This window comes from Mytilus edulis, chromosome 6 (genome assembly GCF_963676685.1).
Source record: "Mytilus edulis chromosome 6, xbMytEdul2.2, whole genome shotgun sequence".
Lineage (NCBI taxonomy): Eukaryota > Metazoa > Mollusca > Bivalvia > Mytilida > Mytilidae > Mytilus > Mytilus edulis.
This window is the reverse complement of record NC_092349.1, coordinates 79,914,893-79,934,193: the sequence shown is the minus strand read 5'-3', so window position 1 is coordinate 79,934,193 and position 19,301 is coordinate 79,914,893. Positions and strand designations below refer to the sequence as shown.

Below are 19,301 nucleotides of genomic sequence, written 5' to 3'. Positions count from 1 at the left end.
TTAAAATTTTCAAAACACACACTGAGATTTCATAAAGACGCACTGAGATTACAAAAATGAAAAACACACACTGAGAATTGAAAATTACACACTGAGAATTGAAAATTGCACACTGAGAATTGAAAATTACACACTGAGATTAAAAAAAGACACACTGAGAATAAATAAACTGAAAACACACACTGAGAATTTGAAATTACACACTGAGAATTGAAAATTACACACTGAGATTTAAAAAAGACACACTGAGAATAAATAAACTGAAAACACACACTGAGAATTTGAAATTATACACTGAGAATTTAAAATTACACACTGAGACTTGTGCGCACTTTTTTATGCGCACATATCTAATTAGCATACTTAATCTGAATCTATAACAAGCTTAAAACAACTAGGGGACAGAACTCGTTAGTCCTTCGATTTGGTTCCAAATTATTTATAAAAAAAACCTTTAGAAATACAAGAACAAGAAAAATACCCACTTACTCTTATTACAAAATATAACCAAATGGTGAAAAACTTTATTAAAATTATAAGAAAACATTGGAACAATCTGCAAAAAAAAACCAAAGAATGCAGTGAAATTTTTACTCAAGTGTCTATTATAGCATATAAACGTAACAAAAATATAAAAGATTACGGCTTGCGAAATCAGGGTAACAGTTGGAAGACGTTTGAAAATGGACCCATGCTTAAACGATTTAAGTAAAAAAAAAAAAAAAATCCGATACACTGGTAGTAATGATCTGAATTATAGGCAACAAACTTATGAATATGAGCGATGTTAAGTCTTGAAATTTATTACGAATGTTGGTTGAAGGAATCGCATTTCATTATAATGACAAGAGTTCTTGAGATCAAGATATTAATCTGTTGAATTATTCATCTCATGAATATTCATTAGTAATTTGCATATTAATCTCAGTGTGTATTTTTGAAATCTCAGTGTGTAATTGACAATTATCAGTGTGTGTTTTTAATTTATTTCATCTCAGTGTGTCTTTTTAAAATCTCAGTGTGTAATTTTGAATTCTCAGTGTATGTTTTTTATTTTTTTAAATCTCAGTGTGTAATTTCGATTTCTCAGTGTGTTATTTTAGGTTTTTAAATCTCAATGTGTATTTTTTTTTCGAAAAAAGGGTTTAAACATAGTTTTGACGAGAACGGCTTGCCATAAGTATGCTCATTGAAATTGAAGATATCGGAAGTAAACATAATGTGGGAGGACAATTTTTTTAGAATATTTATCAACTTTACAAAAGAAATGCATACGCAAAGGAACATGCATTAACAAAACATGTAAATGTAAAAAATACGACGTTCTTATTAGAAGCAAGTGTCACCTTCGGCCAGAGTAACAAAATAGAATTCACTGATATACAATTAAGCAAATATTTAATTTCTATTGTTCGCTTATTCACTTTATCATCGGCCATCTATTTTGTAATAATAACAATTTGTATAACTAAAAATAAAGATTTTGATAAATGTTTGTTTAAATTTAACCCATATGATCCCAAAACGTATTATCAGCTGGACAGTACGCGTATACTCATACGGTCCGACCGTACGCGTATGGTCGGACCGTACGAGTATACGTATACGGTCCGGACCGTACGCGTACGGTCCAAATACTCATATGGTCTGGAACATTTATATTCGAGCGTCACTGCTGAGTCTTTTGTAGACGAAACGCGCGTGTGGCGTGCTTACAAAATTTAATCCTGGTATCTATGATGAGATTATTCCCGATACAAAACCCTATAATGGAATCAATAGTAAAGCCAAAATATGCCATTTCCTTACAACAGTATCGTAAATTTACCACTTCTTAATAAGTCTGTTTACAGGTTTTGTTAGCTTTTGAGATGATGCTTTGTAAAGAATATAACTATAAAAAATACTACCTGAACGTATAAGATGTCTGCATGTTGATTTATATTTATGAATGATGTCATTGTACTGATGATAAGATTTAGTAAATATTTTGACAAGTTTGTGATATCGAAAACCCTAGTGTTATAATTTTCAGTAATACATAGATTTCTTTCTCTAAAATCAAATACGTTGTTACATACACGAGCGAATCGTACAAGTTGATCAGATATAGAAATACCATATAAACACCATAAGATGGTGGCAAGAGAACGTCATCATCTAAAAATGTATAATTAACAATAGGAAATGAAAAAGTGTGTTATCACTCTAAATTTATATTTACGACCACAACAATGATAATACAAGTCTTCAAGATTTGAGGAGAAAACCTTGACCATCAGTGGCATGCATTTGTTTGTAGGAATCTGATCCACAACTACCATTCCCTTTAACTTGTGACACACGTCGGGAAATACCGAATTGCTTAAGTGATGATATTGAATGAATTGCTGATTCACCAGATTCATATTGTTTTGCTAATTTCTTTCTAGGTATTAGTGATATCAACATTTGCAGGATATAAAAGACCAGCGTATGGGAGTTATGTATATGCAGCAGTTATTGGAATACTTATATCCGTGTCTCCTATTATACCTATTATAGTTTTTGCAATAATTGCAATTCGGAAGGCAGAGGGAATAACTTTTTCAGAGGTGAGTAGTCATCGCATCCATGACCGGTTTATGTAAATACTTGTCTGATATAATAGTGATACAAACTTAATGTTTCTATTCAGAAGAAAATTTGATGATTTAACTTACTTTTTTAATGATTTACTTAGGTGATCTAAGGTAACATTAAATAAATCAAGAATTCAAAATTGATACTTTAAAATGGGGAGTATTAGTTAAGGATCAAAATAAGCAAAAAATATTGATAGGTGATGGAGCTCCTTTTCGAGATATTTGATTTATAAAATATGGCGATAAAAGCATGACTCAGACTTTTACCTTATGTTTACATTGGTATTAATTGGGTCTCAAATCAGAAGAAAGAAAATATAGAATCTGCGTAATTTCTGTCAAATGACCTTTAAAGAGCTATTATTTAAGTCTTATGTTAAAAGATAAATAGGTGTTTTGGGGCAAAATATTTTACCTTAGCTTGTAGCGTATGGAAAAACACCAAGGAGTCCGAACATTTGACACTTATTCCAAAACCTCACCTAAGTACATCATTAAGGTTAACATTCATAGTCGATTTGAGAAATTTGAACATCGGTAAAATACTGTTGCTCAATGTCCTAGGTGATATTCTTTTCCAATATATTAAGGAACATTTAACAAATGCAAAAGGCTGAATCAAGAAATTTACACATACTGGGACACTACTTTTCTAATACACAACTTTGTATTTAAATTCCGGTTGGGGTAATTGCGAGAAGTTGTCACTTTTGCTTTCAAAACAGCATTCAGTTTATTGAAGTATTTTTATATTTTGAATAACATGAGCAACAACTTAAATACACATAATAAAGAGTTTATTACATAATGAAACCTCACCATCACATTTGTAATGACTTAACGGTAGACTTTACCTCACAAGAACAAAATCCTTATAGATATATATATATTTATCCTGCAATTGGGTGTCCTACTATACAGATACAGCCCTACAGATATCGCTATGCTGTATCTGTATACTATACAGATATCGCTTTAAAGGTCCGCCCACTGCCGGACTGAGTATTGTTTGAACCTGTGTGACCTCAGAATGTGTATTCCAGTTGCATTCCAATGATGATGACAATTGTCGATTTCAAAACCTGATTGTGTTACAAAATCAACCATGTCAATTTCAGCTTGCATGTCAAGTCTGAAGCGTAGGACAACTCGTACACTTCTGTTTCAAATTTGACAATGTTTTGTTATTTGTTTTTACTGTTGAAATTAGTTGTTATGTTAAAATAGATAATTATTCATCTTGAGCGATGTATTAATGTTGACCATTCGAGATTCTTTTTTTGCGAACCCGTCTTCAGCGTAATGTATGATTTTGATATTACTACGCGGGCCTCAAGGGATTACAAATCGAAAATAAATGCTAAATATGTTAGTTTTTGTGTTCAAAACCCAAACAATATACAGAATTAATTGCAGGATAAAGACAATAACTGTTTAGTGTCTTTAAATATCAGCTGTATTTGTACTCGACTCGAAACAGGTGTAGTAGCTCGCTAAAAGCTCGAATACACCTTCTTTCCTAGCCTCGTACAAATACAGCTGATATTTAAAGACAATAAACAGTTATTGTCTATGTAATTAGTTTATGCTATTATTATGTTATTCTTTCAGAAATTACGTTCTTCCATGAAACCCACCGTGTTTTGGAGCCCTGTGCGTACAGATGAACAAAACAATTCGAAAGATTCACTGGTTGTAGGCTTAAGTGTTCCTGAAAAAATCAAACTCAATTTATTGGGCACAAAATAAAAAAGCCATCCAACAGTTAAGGGAGTTCACTACTTAGTTTAAAAATAACAAGCTTTTCATAACATTAGTATATATTGATACATGTACTAGGGCAAAAATGCCACACATGTGTCACGCATGTGCCTAAAAACGCATGTGTCACAGGTGTGTTACATGCGTAATACACATGTTTCTTGCCACGCATGGGAATCATGTGTTGTACACATGCGTTCACATGCGTAACACACGCATGTGAATCACATGTGTCAGAAATACACCTGTGTCACGCATGTGTTGGATAACGCATGTGACACATGCGATATTTGCATGTGTAACACATGTATAGTAAAACGCATGTGTAACACATATGTAAATTACACAGGCAAATTTTGGTGACATGAAGTTAAATTAAATTTTTCACATGGTTTTTACGATAGATTATTCACGTGAAATTCACATAAAAAAAAAAAAAATTTAAAATTTAAAAATTAAAATTGTTTATTAACATCTTATACCTTGCAAGACCTTGTATTCCATTGAAAATCTTAATTTACTTTAAACATGTTAAAAACAATCTAATTTCAGTGAAATTCATGTGAACAATTCACAAAAACAAACATGACAAAAATCATGTGAAAAAGTTATATTTAATGTTAACTGAATTAAAACATGGAATTCATTAGAGAAATTTAACATTCTTGAGTTCAATTTTTGTAACATACAAGTATGAGATACAAATTCACCTGAATTTTATGTATTCCAATATTTATTCCATTTTCTATTTGAAGAATTTAATCATTAATTTAAATTGTTCACCTTTGTCTGAAGATTTTCCATAAAAGGGGCACATATAATCATCAAAAGATTTTATTACTAATCTTTTTATTTGGCATAAATTATCTCCCTTGATAGTGGATTAGATGCAACTACAAAAAGTTTTATATTTATCTCTTGTAGAGTCATAAGGGTGGAATTTGTAAATATATATGTGTGAATACATCTTTGATTTCAAATTTCAGATACCTGGATTAATTTGAAGGACTTATATAGTAATATAGCTTTATCAGTATTAAATATCTCAATGATTTTAGGATTTAACATTTTTTTCTAGAGGTTAGTGATGTATAAACCAGGGCGATTAACTCACTAACTGAATAAAGTCCCTTGGTAATGTTTGTGAGTTTGAAAAATGTCTTTAATCCTTATAATTCTTAAACCAAATCTGAGAATACTATAACAGTTACACATATATATATATATGTGTTATAGTAGTCTCAGAACAAACAGGTGCTTCATACAAGTTATGGCACTTGATTATAAATTTGCATATCTTATTTAGGATTTTCTTATTTGTAACCCTTGTGTTATAAAAATGACTGAATGTATATATACATTAACATTGTACATGCATGACATGCGAGGCTATCAAAATTAAAAATTACCTGGTTTGGTTGTTCAGTCAAACAAACGTGACCAATTAACATTGCCAATACATGATTGTTGATCATTCTGATTATCTGTCCAAGTACAAAACTATGCTAACAAGAAAATACATATGAGCATATAGAAAGTACTTGAAAATGTTTCAGAGTGTAACTGTTTTAGGTCTGAGGTTATCTATCCTGTTCAATGCGGCTCACGATGTTTAGGGGAAAGAAACACTACTATCGTGTTTAAATCACGACAAACACTTAGTCTACATACTTCGTTCCGTACGGTACTGGATACCAATTAAATTAGTAGTTAATTACAGCCATAAATCCAATAAATTGAGAAAAGTCAAAAGAATGAAGGATAAAAACAACAGTAACCCCTAGTTGGACTTACGATGACATAAAACTAAAATTTTCCAGTGACGGATCCAGCAATTTTCATAAGCAGTGGCTGATCTAGAAATTTTCATAAGACGTGGGGGCCCATTGGCTGCCTAAGAGAGGGGCCGCTCCGGTAATGCTTCAGTGATTCCTTATATAATCAATCAATTTTTTTCTCAAAAAGGGGGGGGGGGGGGGATACATGAGTAAATTCAGGTACTGTGACTTATAAACAGTTAGGAACTTCAATATTTGGCAACTTATGTTTTAGAATATTTCACGGCAAATTTAGTAAGTAAAATTTTGATTTGATTGGTCATTTTGACAAACATGTGAAGAAGAACTGGTGAGCTATTTGTTGAATATAATGAGTAGATAGTGTTAAAAATGTTTGCATAGTTCATGAGTTGAGAATTATAAAACAAAATATATTGTTTAACCTTGGACAAACAGATCAAGTCCAACATTTAGCCCCCCCTTTTGGATCCGCCTATGATGTAATTTTAAAAATGAAGGAGGCGAATGAGGCAGTAGGAATTTGAAACTTCTAGCTGTCTATGCGGTATGGGCTTTGCTCATTGTTGAAAGCAATACGGTGACCTATACTTGTTAATTTCTGTGTCATTTTGGTCTCTTGTGGATAGTTGTCTCATTTGCAATCATACCACATCTTCTTTTTTTTTTATATTTATAGGACATTTCCTTAGAATATTACAAGGAAAATCCAAATTGTCACAGATTCTTAACTGAACTTGTGTCAGATTTATAGTAAAATTTCTAATTCACTGACAACTGTTGGACACGGTCACAGGCAGGGGCGGATCCAGAATTTTAGAAAGGGGGGTGGAGCACAGTTTTTTAAAGATTTTTTGAAGAAAAATGGGACTTTTTGGGGCTAAAAAACATAAAATAAGTGTAAAATGCATATTTTTAATGGTTCCCTATTTAGGCATGTATATTTTAAAGTTGGTGTAAAGTGTAAGGGTTGGACATTTTAAATTTTTATGCTGTATTCTCCCTATTAATTGTCTTTCATAAAATGATAGTATGGAACCAAAGCTATAATGTACTGATATATAATTACATGTGGGAATTGTCAGTAAAAAATAGACATGGAAAACTCTCGTTTGTTGTATGTTAAGTTAGAATAACCTCACAGATTTCTTGTTGTAAACCAGATATACGCCGGGCTATTCGATGAAATTTACAATACGACCGACACGATTTAAGAAATACTAACAAGCAATTTTTATCCAAATGTTTCAACCAACAAAATTAAGGGAAGTGAGGGGTTCCAAATTAACCAAAGGCTACGAATAAGTCTAAAATGACAACGAGTTTATGAATGACGATCGACAAATGGAGACATAAAGGCCACAACCCGGCCACTGAGCAGCTGCTTGCAGTATGGTCTTGAAAAAAGGTATTAAATATATCAGTTCGGCGAAACAAGTTGACATTCCAGTCACACATGCAAAACCCCGCCCCAAAAAATATGCCCGGTTTTTTATTCATCAAGTTTATTTAATGCTAAATGATTCTGTCCGAAATTTTCGTTTCTTAAAGCAAAAAAGTGGACAAGATTATTGTTTTCACGGCCATAATTTTTGTTTTTAAAAGGCAAAAACCAGAGTCAGATTTTTTCTTTCAAATATCTCAGACTGCCTTCTCAAACAAATGGTTCGTATCTAGAGCTTATGTTGACTGAGGATAATCATTCAGCTATGTAATTGTAGTTAAAATAGGCTGAGGCATTTTGGGTAACACATGTTTTCGTAGGTAAATAATATTGCTTTTTTTTTATGAAAGTGTAATAGAGTATAACCGTTTCTGTCTCGTGGAATGATTTATAAGTCAATACATTCTTGCTCAATCCTATGTTGCTTTGAAGATGTCATGATTGTCATCCTCAGTCTATCCATGTGTTACTGTAATTTGAATTTCAAAATGACTGAGTGACGTTTTTACGGCGAACTGGTCAACTCCACTATAGAGGGGGAGGACAGGGGTAAGGGAGACAGGGAGAAAGGGGGTAGGAGAAAGGAGAAAGGGGGTGGGAGAAAGGAGAAAGGGGGTAGGAGAAAGGAGAGGAAGGCTGGGAGAAAGGAGAAAAAGTTGGAGAAAGGAGAAAAAATAAAATATCTCTCCTTTTAAAATTTTTTTCTAATATTTCAAGAAAAAATATCTCAAAAGGAGATGTTTTATTCCAATGGGAGAAAGGAGAATGGGGGTAGGAGAAAGGAGAAGAGGGGTGGGAGAAGGGAGAAGGGTACCCCCCTGTCCTCCCCGGCTCACTATAGCGAATCACACGACTTTAACATAATCAGTAAATACCAGCAAAAAACATAATTTTAAGGTAAAGAATTGTCGCATGAAAAAAAATACACAGGAAATGGCAAAGTTCTCAAAGTCTTGTCTTGAAATCTTGTCTGATTAATCAGTTTACAAAAAAAAATTGTCCAAGCAAAGGGGGCGTATGCCCCTTTACGCCCCCCCTTGCCCCCACCCTCTGGAACCGCCACTGACAGTGATACTCAAATTGCAGACTCTTATTAGTAATAACAAAAATCTGTGTTTTCTGTGACCTCATTTTGTAAAATATATGTACATGATATTTTATTTATTACACTCTAACTGTCTAACAGTTACATTTAATTATTCTCTGATTTAGAGTAATTCTCGTTTGTCAATTTTCCAAACTTCACCATCATGCCACCCTCAGCATAATTATTTAATTATGAATGGAACAAAATGTTAATGAGTTATAAATAATAGAATTGAATATCCTTTATTTAGTTTTTTCTTTATTCTCATGATTCTTCCAGAGACACTATATATGCTCTGAGAATAATGATCCTTTATTCTATATTTTTGCTTTTTAACTAACTTTGTTGTTTTTTTTTGTCCTTAATTAATTCCCCATTCTCGATTCCAGACTAAGTTAACTCTCACACAAATGATACGATATTATACGTAAATGTACGAATACGGAAAACCGGAAATCTTTTCACCGTGGTCGTTTTTGTATAATATGACGCGAAAGGACGCTCGTCTGCTGATGTTTGAAATGGTCAGACAGTTGATACAAAGAACCTTGGTTTTTCAAACAGATGGTCAAAATAGCTATTGTAAACAGATATACTGAAATGGGTTACATTACCGATTAACTGGAAGAAACCGGGGAACGAAACATACATTTTAAAAAGTCATCGCAACAAAAGTGTATCTGGATAACTTTTTTGTACTTGTCCAGTCATGCCAGTGAAAGGTAAATATAATCATGCACATTTTTAGGACGATTTTAGACTAGTTTTATACTTTCATGAAAAAATATATAGTCACTTTATCCACGTCATGCATGTAAACCCCGAAAATCAGTCAAAAATTGACAAAAACGGAAGCAAGTCAGTTCAGTTCGCCCCACTGTCACCAGTTTTTGGTAAACAGGTAAAACGCTAGTCCAAATAATTATGACGTCTTGAAAGGCTATTATAATTTTTATACGACCGCAAATTTTGAAAAAATTTTCGTCGTATATTGCTATCACGTTGGCGTCTGCGTCGTCGTCGTCGTCGTCGTCGTCGTCGTCGTCCGTCGTCCGAATACTTTTAGTTTTCGCACTCTAACTTTAGTAAAAGTGAATAGAAATCTATGAAATTTTAACACAAGGTTTATGACCATAAAAGGAAGGTTGGTATTGATTTTGGGAGTTTTGGTCCCAACATTTTAGGAATAAGGGGCCAAAAAGGGCCCAAATAAGCATTTTCTTGGTTTTCGCACCATAACTTTAGTTTAAGTTAATAGAAATCTATGAAATTTTGACACAAGGTTTATGACCACAAAAGAAAGATTGGGATTGATTTTGGGAGTTTTGGTTTCAATAGTTTAGGAATAAGGGGCCAATAAAGGGCCCAAATAAGCATTTTTCTTGGTTTTTGCACAATAACCTTAGGTTAAGTAAATGGAAATCTATGAAATTTAAACACAATGTTTATGACCACAAAAGGAAGGTTGGTATTTATTTTGGGAGTTTAGGACCCAACAGATTAGGAATTAGGGGCCAAAAAGGGACCCAAATAAGCACTTTTCTTGGTTTTCGCACTATAATGTTAGTATAAGTAAATACAAATCTATGAAATTTAAACACAAGGCTTATGACCATAAAAGGAAGGTTGGTATTGATTTTGGGAGTTTTGGTCCCAACAGTTTAGGAAAAAGGGGCCCAAAGGGTCCAAAATTAAACTTTGTTCGATTTCATCAAAATTGAATAATTGGGGTTCTTTGATATGCCGAATCTAACTGTATATGTAGATTCTCAACTTTTGGTCCCGTTTTCAAATTGGTCTACATTAAGGTCCAAAGGGTCCAAAATTAAACTTAGTTTGATTTTGACAAAAAATGAATCGGTTGGGTTCTTTGATATGTTGAATCTAAAAATGTACTTAGATTCTTGATTATTGAAGTTTTTTTGGTCCAGTTTTCAAATTGGTCTACATTAAGGTCCAAAGGGTCCAAAATTAAACTTTGTTTGATTTCATCAAAAATTGAATCCTTGGGGTTCTTTGATATGCCAAATCTAACTGTGTATGTAGATTCTTCATTTTTGGTCCTGTTTTCAAATTTCAAATTCTACATTAAAGTCCAAAGGGTCCAAAATTAAACTAAGTTTGATTTTAACAAAAATTGAATTCTTGGGCCTCTTTGATATGCTGAATCTAAACATGTACTTAGATTTTTGATTATGGGCCCAGTTTTTAAGTTGGTCCAAATCAGGATCTAAAATTATTATATTAAGTATTGTGCAATAGCAAGTCTTTTCAATTGCACAGTATTGTGCAATGGCAAGAAATATCTAATTGCACAATATTGTGAAATAGCAAATTTTTTTTTAATTAGAGTTATCTTTCTTTGTCCAGAATAGTAAGCAAGAAATATCCTATTTGTGCAATAGCAAGAATTTTTTTTAATTGGAGTTATCTTTCTTTGTCCAGAATCAACTTAAATCTTTGTTATATACAATATATACAATGTATATACACTTTTTACTACCAACTGATAAATTTAAATAATCTTTACCATTCAGTGATAACAAGCAGTTTTTTTACATCTTAATATTTTATGATGTATTTAAATGAGTAGTTATTGTTGCAAACTCCATTAGAAATTTGAATTGATATCAGTTTTGAAAAAGGGAAACGGGGATGTGAAAAAAAAGGGGGGGTTAAATTTTTCTCATTTCAGATTTCATAAATAAAAAGAAAATTTCTTCAAACATTTTTTTGAGAGGATTAATATTCAACAGCATAGTGATTTGCTCAAAGGCAAAAAAAACCTTTTAAGTTCATTAGACCACATTCATTCTGTGTCAGAAACCTATGCTGTGTCAACTATTTAATTTTAGATTTAAAAAGTTTGAAGAAGAAATCTTTAATTGATTTGTAAAATCTTGGCATTTGTTTTGTGTAAAAAAAACCCATGTAATGTCAAAAATTTGATCACAATCCAAATTCAGAGCTGTATCATGCTTGAATGTTTTGTCCATACTTGCCCCAACTGTTCAGGGTTCGACCTCTGCGGTCGTATAAAGCTGCGCCCTGCGGAGCACCTGGTTTTCTTTGACGCCTTACTTCGACGTCAAAGAAAAAAATTATAATAGCCTTTCAAGACGTCATAATTATTTGGACTAGTAAAACGCCAAACGCCCCACTTTTTTAACAACACGGCCTGCTTTTTAAATTGCTCAACTCTTTTTTTAGGGAGCTCAGTCTCATTCATCTACCGTTTGAATTGTGTGGGAGAAAAGGGGGGGGGGTTGGATGTTGGAAATTTTGTTTTATCATTTAAAAAAAATTTTAAGTTAAGGGAAAACTCCATATATATTTGGAGGTGCTCCTAATTAAAGGAGGCTTATACCAAGAAGAAGAAGAAATATCGAGGACGAGTTTTGAGTAAAAATCTAAAAGCCAGGACCCCCCCCCCCCCTAAAAAAAAAGAAGAGTAACGACAATGCAGGATAATATTTTCATCATAGCCCCCCCTAAACCCTTGAAAATCCAAGTGGGAACTACCTTACCAACTCACCCCACTTTATATGCAACTTTGGATCAAATCCAGTTAAATAACCAGGTTTGAAATTGGCAGGGGCCCATTTGCCCCTAAAATTTGGAGTGGGCTTCTAAAACTTCTGCTTTTCTTTTATAGAACTATATAAATTGTGTAAAAAATATAAGATGTGGGATACTATGCCATAATTTGAACTTCAGCTTTTATCCGACAGCTTATATGTTGGATAAAAGCTCTACAGAGCTTAATTATGTTGTATTGTTTTATGTATAACTGACTTTAAGGATGTACTTAGGTGAGGTTTTGGAATTTGTGTCAAATGTTCGGACTCCTTGGTGTTTTTCCATACAATACAATGTAAAATATTTTGCCCCATAACACCCATTTATTTTTTCATATAAGACTAAATAGCTCATGAAAGGTCATTTACCAAAATTTTAGAAGATTCTTAATTTTCTTTCTTTTGTTTTGAGACCCAACAATACCAATGTAAATATAAGGTAAAAGTCTGAGTCAGCCTTTTCCCGCCATAGTTTAATTCTCAAAAATCTCGAAAAGGAGGTCCATGACCTTTCAATATTTTTAGCTTATGTTTATCCTTAATTGATGCTCTACCAGCTTATACATGTTATAGTATCAATTTTAACTTCTTAATTCATTAATTTTCACCTAACCTCACCTAAGTACATCCTTAAATAAATCTTTTATGCTTTTATGCTCATACTTCAATCCCTAATTGTACTCCTGCCAACAGTCATGACAGTGGCAACTCACCTTTAATACTTGGGAAAAATCTCAATGAATACAACATCAATATACAGTGCTCCAGCTAGAAATCAAAAGGGGTAGGGTGCCAGTGGAGGGCAGGGCACTTTTTTATGATAGGAAAAGGCACTGCTCATTTCTTTTGTTTACGTTTCTGTGTGTATCACAAGTTCATATTCTTTTTTTTACTGTATACATTGTACATGGTATATGTTGTCAATAAAGATGCATAAGGTCCGAGACCGCAATTGTCGTCCCTTGATTTTCGTTATTCACGAATATAGTCCCTAGTGTTGACATTGGGTTACTTGCCATTAATTTTTATACCCCTTCCAAATTTATTTCTCCATGTTTAATGCCTCAAATTGTAAGAAAGGGGGTGGAATAACAGTGTAAAAAAATTTGGGTCCCTAATTTTTTTTAGGAAAGTAGAGTTTGGTCTAGCTGAAAAAGGTTAAAAATTAGCACCTCAGAAGCTTTCAAAAGATTTCAAGACGCCCTATATATAAAATTGTCCATATTTTGAGTTAGATCCGATGAAGTTTTCTATAATTTTGATATGTAATTTGTCCCAAAAGTAGTACAGCACACTGTAAAAATTTCATTGAGAAAGTGCAGGTGGGATTTAAAAAATTTTATATATATATGTAGATTTAAAAAAAAATGTGACTGTCACCAGTAAAACTGCATTTGCAACTGTCAAATCCACAATTGACGGTGACAACTCTTCAACTACAGTACTGGTATTCCGATTCTAATTCATAACAAAAAGATATAATACGATGGAGTTTGAAAAAATGTATAAATTTGACATACAAAAAAAATCTGAAACTTCATGAATGATTTTCGCGCAAAGACGTCATGGCTAAATATGACTTCATACAAATGAAAACTTACAAATTGGAGGTTAATAAGTTGCCTCTTCGATTCAAATTTGGATAAAATCACTGTAAAACAGTGAATTGGAGATGGTGTTGTTCTATTAATGACAACATTGTAGTAAATCGAACCTTTGTTGATCCAATCAATTCAATATTGCGGCTCCCTCCTTAGTTTTGCCTTGTCAACTGGGGAAATGTATGTATTTATTGGAGAATACATTTATTTAACTACTCTTATATGCTTAATTTTTTTTAGTGATTTGCCAGATAATTGCAAAGAAACCTGTTAATTGTATCATAATATATCTTATAGGTTTTTTAGCCAACTCAAAATCATGCTTTTAGGACCCCCTTGTTGTACTGAGGAAGTGGACCGCTCAAGAAGATGAAAGGTAATGTAATATAAAAATAAGAAAATGTAGTATGATTGCCAATAAGAAGAGAGAGGAATTTGTAAAAGTGAAAATTCACTTGTTTTCCAATCCTAATACTAATAAAAGTGTCTTATTTATATTGTAATGTTTAAATTACCTAATTATTTAAAAAAAAAAATTGTTTACACTAATGAGAAAAGACAACTCTCCATCAGAGATCAAATGACATCAAAGTTAACAACTATAGGTCACCATACATCCTTTAACCATGAGCAAAGCCCATACATTATACCATATATACTGTAAATTCTGAAATATTGTGTGCATTTATTATTGCCACCATTGCCATTTTCAGTGGCAGATCCAGAAATTTTCATAATTGAGGGCCCACTGACTGCCTAAGAGGGGGCCCGCTCTGGTCATGATTCAGTGATTCCCTATATAATCAACCAAATTTTTCCCAAAAAAGGGGGGCCGTGGCCCCCAACTAAATCCGCCTCTGATTTTATCATTTAAGACTTAAATGCAAGTTTAATTTTTAGGATTTTGAGAAAAATCCTGTTAAATTCATAAAAAATATTTCAAAATGCGAGTTTAAATTATTGCGTTTACAACTAAACTCTGTCCCATTTTTAGCAATAATCATGCTAATAAAAACCTCACAATAATTTCTGAATTTACAGTAGTCTGGTATATAAAAAGACCTTAAATGAAAACGAAAAATTTGTAAAACAATTCAAACTGAATTACAGGCTTCTGACATGGGACAGGCACATACTAATTGAAGGATGTGATGGGGGCTAGACTATATAGCTAGCAGTTTGTGGTGCCAAACCCACCTAACCTGGTAAATGTATATTGATGTGAAAAGAGCTTAACTCACCAGATCTATACAGTATACAAAAAAGAAATGCATCTAACAAAAACACACACAAGACGTGTTTTTGACAGTAAATTTATTCACACATTGGCAAGATACATGTACATTGAAAAGTTGTTCTTTTGTTAAATGCCTGAAGTACGGATTATAACACAAATGACAACAGGCCCGAGAACACAGTTCTTTCCTAGTGCATTAAATTCAAATTAAAAAAAACGCACTTGCTCTTTCTCAAAAAGATTTTTACAGTGAAGTGTACTACCAGTGAGACAAATAATATCAAAATTATAGAAACTTCTACCAGCTCTAATGTTCACGAGTTTAGTCTTTCCTATATCAAAATGGTGTATTTTAACATTTTTGCCTATTAACATAAAACAGCAAAACAAGATCTAATAAACATCTGACAGTAATTAATGCTTAGAATGATTTTTTAACTGTATACAGCAGAATAGATAAATTAAAACCAGAAAGTTCATACTGTACATATATTTATTAGCTAAGCTGTTGATCTTCTTTCTGTTGTTTGCTTACATACGTGTTCTTTGCATTCACTTAAAAGTAAAAGTACTTATAGTTCTGTAAAGGTATAAATTAGTGAGCATCAGTTCAATATGTTCATACTACATTGTACTACATCTAGTTTTTGTCTGGACTTCATGGACTTCTTGATTAAATAATTTAGATTTTATACAATTTTAGCTTGTTACCAAAAGAATGGAAAGTGCAGTATTAAAACCACTGGTGAACATGTACTGTACATGTAGGTGTGACTGTCCTGCAAAAAGAACTGATATCAAAGTATGTTCATCTTCAGAATTGCAGTAAATATAAATAATTTGATGCACTCTGTTCTCAAGTATAATTGTACATGTACACATGCTTATTTTTCTCTCTTTCCAATGTCAAGTATGCTTCAAGGCATCCTTACCCTGATCCCCTCCTGCTCCATACACACACACTCAGAAGTTCAAATAATCAGCATTTATATTACAAACCTACCTAGTCAGACTGGCCTATACAATGTATATTATGAATTGACAAGTTGTTCTTGTTTTGAATACATAAAATATTTGCCACTGGACATAGTTTCCGTACAATAACTTTAGTTTAAGTAAATGGATCTCTATGAAATTTAAATACAAGGTTTGAACCCACACAAGGAAGATTGGGATTGCTTTTGGGGTTATGGTCCCAACAGTTAAGGAACAAGGAGCCCAAAAGGGGTCAAAATAAGTATTTTCCTAGGTTCCAGACAATTACTTGTGTATAAGTGTATGGATCTTTCTGAAATTGTACCACAAGGACTTGAAGGTTCCATACCAAAAAAAAAGAGGTTGGGATTGATTTTGGGGGTTATCAATGGTTATGGCACAAACTGTTTATGAATTAGGGGCCAAAAACAATACTTCTCTAATACTTTGTATAAGTTGCTTATTTCTAGACCAATTTCAATGGGGTTTTATTCTTGAATTCTTGGGGTTCTTTAATATGCTGAATCAAACCCTGTATTAAGTTTTTTTTAATTTGGTCCCCGTTTTTATACAACCGCAAAATGTTTGCGTTCTTATATTGGTATCACGTTGTCGGCTATATAAAATGTACAATATACAATGCAATATTCAATTAACTACCAACTGATAAATTAAAGCAATCTTCACCATTCAGTGATTACAAGCACTCTGATTACCATTCTAGGGTTATGCCCCTTTACAAGTGGAAAAATTGAAGAATTTTTTAGTTTCTGTTCTCTTAACTTAAGTTTGTCTCAACTAAATTTAATGAAATGTGTATATAATGCTTATTACCTCTAAACTCAGTTTAAGTTCAATTTTTGGCATCTTCACTTTTACAGTTCTTGAGTTATGTCCCTTTATAACGTCATATGCTAGCGGGGGCATCATCTGTGTCCTTTTGGACACATTCCCCATTTATTTTTTTAGAAGTTACTATTAATTCTAACCATAACTGTATGACATTTTATATTTTAATATTTTATGATGTATTTAAATGAGTAGTTATTGTTGCAAACTCCATTAGAATTTTGAATTGAGATCATTTTTGGAATAAGAGAAAGGGGGACGTGGAAAAAAATTTGGGGTGGGGGTCAATTTTTTTTCTCATTTTAGATTTCACAATTTAAAAAGAAAATTTCTTCAAATATTTTTTCTTTGAGAGGATTAATATTCAACAGCATAGTAAATTGCTCAAAAGCATAAAAATAAGTTCATTAGACCACATTTATTCTGTGTCAGAAACCTATGATGTGTCAACTATTTAATCACAATCAAAATTCAGAGCTGTATTCAGCTTGAATGTTGTGTCCATACTTGCCTCAACCTTCAGGGTTCGACCTCTGCAGTCGTATAAAGCTGCACCCTGCGGAGTATCTGGTTAAATTGGTCACAATTTAGGTCCAAATGCCATACATATTATATACACAGGTAATTTGTAGTACACATGCATGAATAGAGTTAGTTTTCATTATTTAAAAAAAAAAAGGAAAATATGTAGTATCATTGCCAATGAGACAACTATTCATAAGGTCAAAATGACTGAATGTTAGCAACTAAAGATCACTTTACATGTATGTACAACTTTCAACAATGAGCAAAACCAATACAGCATCAAGCAAGCTATGTCCTGGAATGACAGATGTTAAACAATTCCAAAGAGAAAATTAAGGGCCTGATTTACATAAAAGCGAAAAAAAAAACCAACCATGATAAATACATGTAGCAAAAACAACAACTATTATTTCTCCACTCCAGTTGTTCACACGATATTTATGTATATATATATGTAAGTTTGGTAAATCATTACTTATCAAATTTATGTTATCATTTTTGCTTGATTGGTAAGCCAATATTTTATGGTGATTTTTTTTTTAATTACAGCAACTGTATTCCAAGAGTCTGATGGCTGATAATGTATTACAGGATTTTATCATTCAAGCAACATCTTAGAAGGATAAGTGCAAATGTATGAAGGAAGCCGTGGGTACAAATAGCAATTGCAGCAGTTACATGCAGGAGAGAACTCTTAAACAAAGACATGATATGGGAGTGATGTATTCAATCAATCTCAAACACATGGAATTAAATATTGTGTATATTTTTTCAAACACAAGTACTTTCAGAATATAATACAATTATGACAATTCAAATTCAAATTATTGTGTCAAAATGACAATTATAGTCTAAAAATGAATAATGCATGTTTTAAACTGAATTTTATATAAATATTTGAAATAACAAGAACTTTTATATTATTGTGAAGCCAAACTTTGAAATTTTCTAATGGTATGAAAAAACTCATCATAGATACCAGGACTAAATTTAGTGTATACGCCAGATATGTTTGTTGTTTGTCAAAATTTGTTTTGAAATAAGAAGGAAACAGTTGTAAATAACTGTAAGGCATTCAATATGGCACATCAAATATATTTAACAGAACCTTTCTATTTCAATTTATTAATATAATGCGAAATGAGGTATAAATCAATCAGACAGCTACACAACAACAAAAACATATGAAAGGCATTAAGGTGCTAACATACAGTCCTCAACAATAAACAGTTGTCTAAACAATGTCATGATCTACTTAATTAACCAGAGTCTATACCAATCAAAGAGCTGCTATTAACACAATTTTTTTTAGATATGCTTTTTATTAGGATGAGACTTAAGACAACCACTGAAACCCTGGCTTAAAACAGGCACACGAATATGTGGCAGGGTAAACTACTTTTTTTCTTCAAAATTTTTAAAGAAGCATTGGCATCTTTTGCAAGTAAGACGATTTCCACAATAGGATTGGATTGTCTCATGACTGATAACCACAAAATGACTTATATATACATATTAAAAATGAAATATTCATCAGTGCATACATATTCTTTAATTGAATTACCAATCCTTACATTACTTTTTAAAAAGATATTGCGACTTGAACATAACCTACAAAATTCTAGGAGTAAACTTAAGGTAACCTGGATATTTGCTTGCCTTCTTTGTTTTATTACATCTTATCTCTTGCATTGGAGATATTGTGAGTTTGAATTTGTATTGATAAGGATCAAGAAAGTAAAATACAATTGAAGTATGAACACATAGTCAAGACCAAGAAGAATATTTATTTATATCAAAATAGAATGTGCACTAGATTAGCAT

At 32.4% G+C, this 19,301-nt stretch overlaps 2 long non-coding RNA genes across 2 annotated transcripts; both read left to right on the top strand.

The window, feature by feature from the left end:
* The first annotated feature begins 2,488 nt into the window (after positions 1–2,488).
* On the top strand, positions 2,489–4,393 carry LOC139528566 (uncharacterized). The gene is made up of 2 exons (XR_011665631.1): positions 2,489–2,594; positions 4,236–4,393. It is a non-coding gene; the product is annotated as an uncharacterized lncRNA (long non-coding RNA).
* Positions 4,394–13,642: 9,249 nt separating this feature from the next.
* On the top strand, positions 13,643–19,052 carry LOC139528564 (uncharacterized). Its single transcript, XR_011665629.1, has 3 exons — positions 13,643–14,267; positions 15,832–15,930; positions 18,027–19,052. It is a non-coding gene; the product is annotated as an uncharacterized lncRNA (long non-coding RNA).
* Positions 19,053–19,301: the final 249 nt, after the last annotated feature.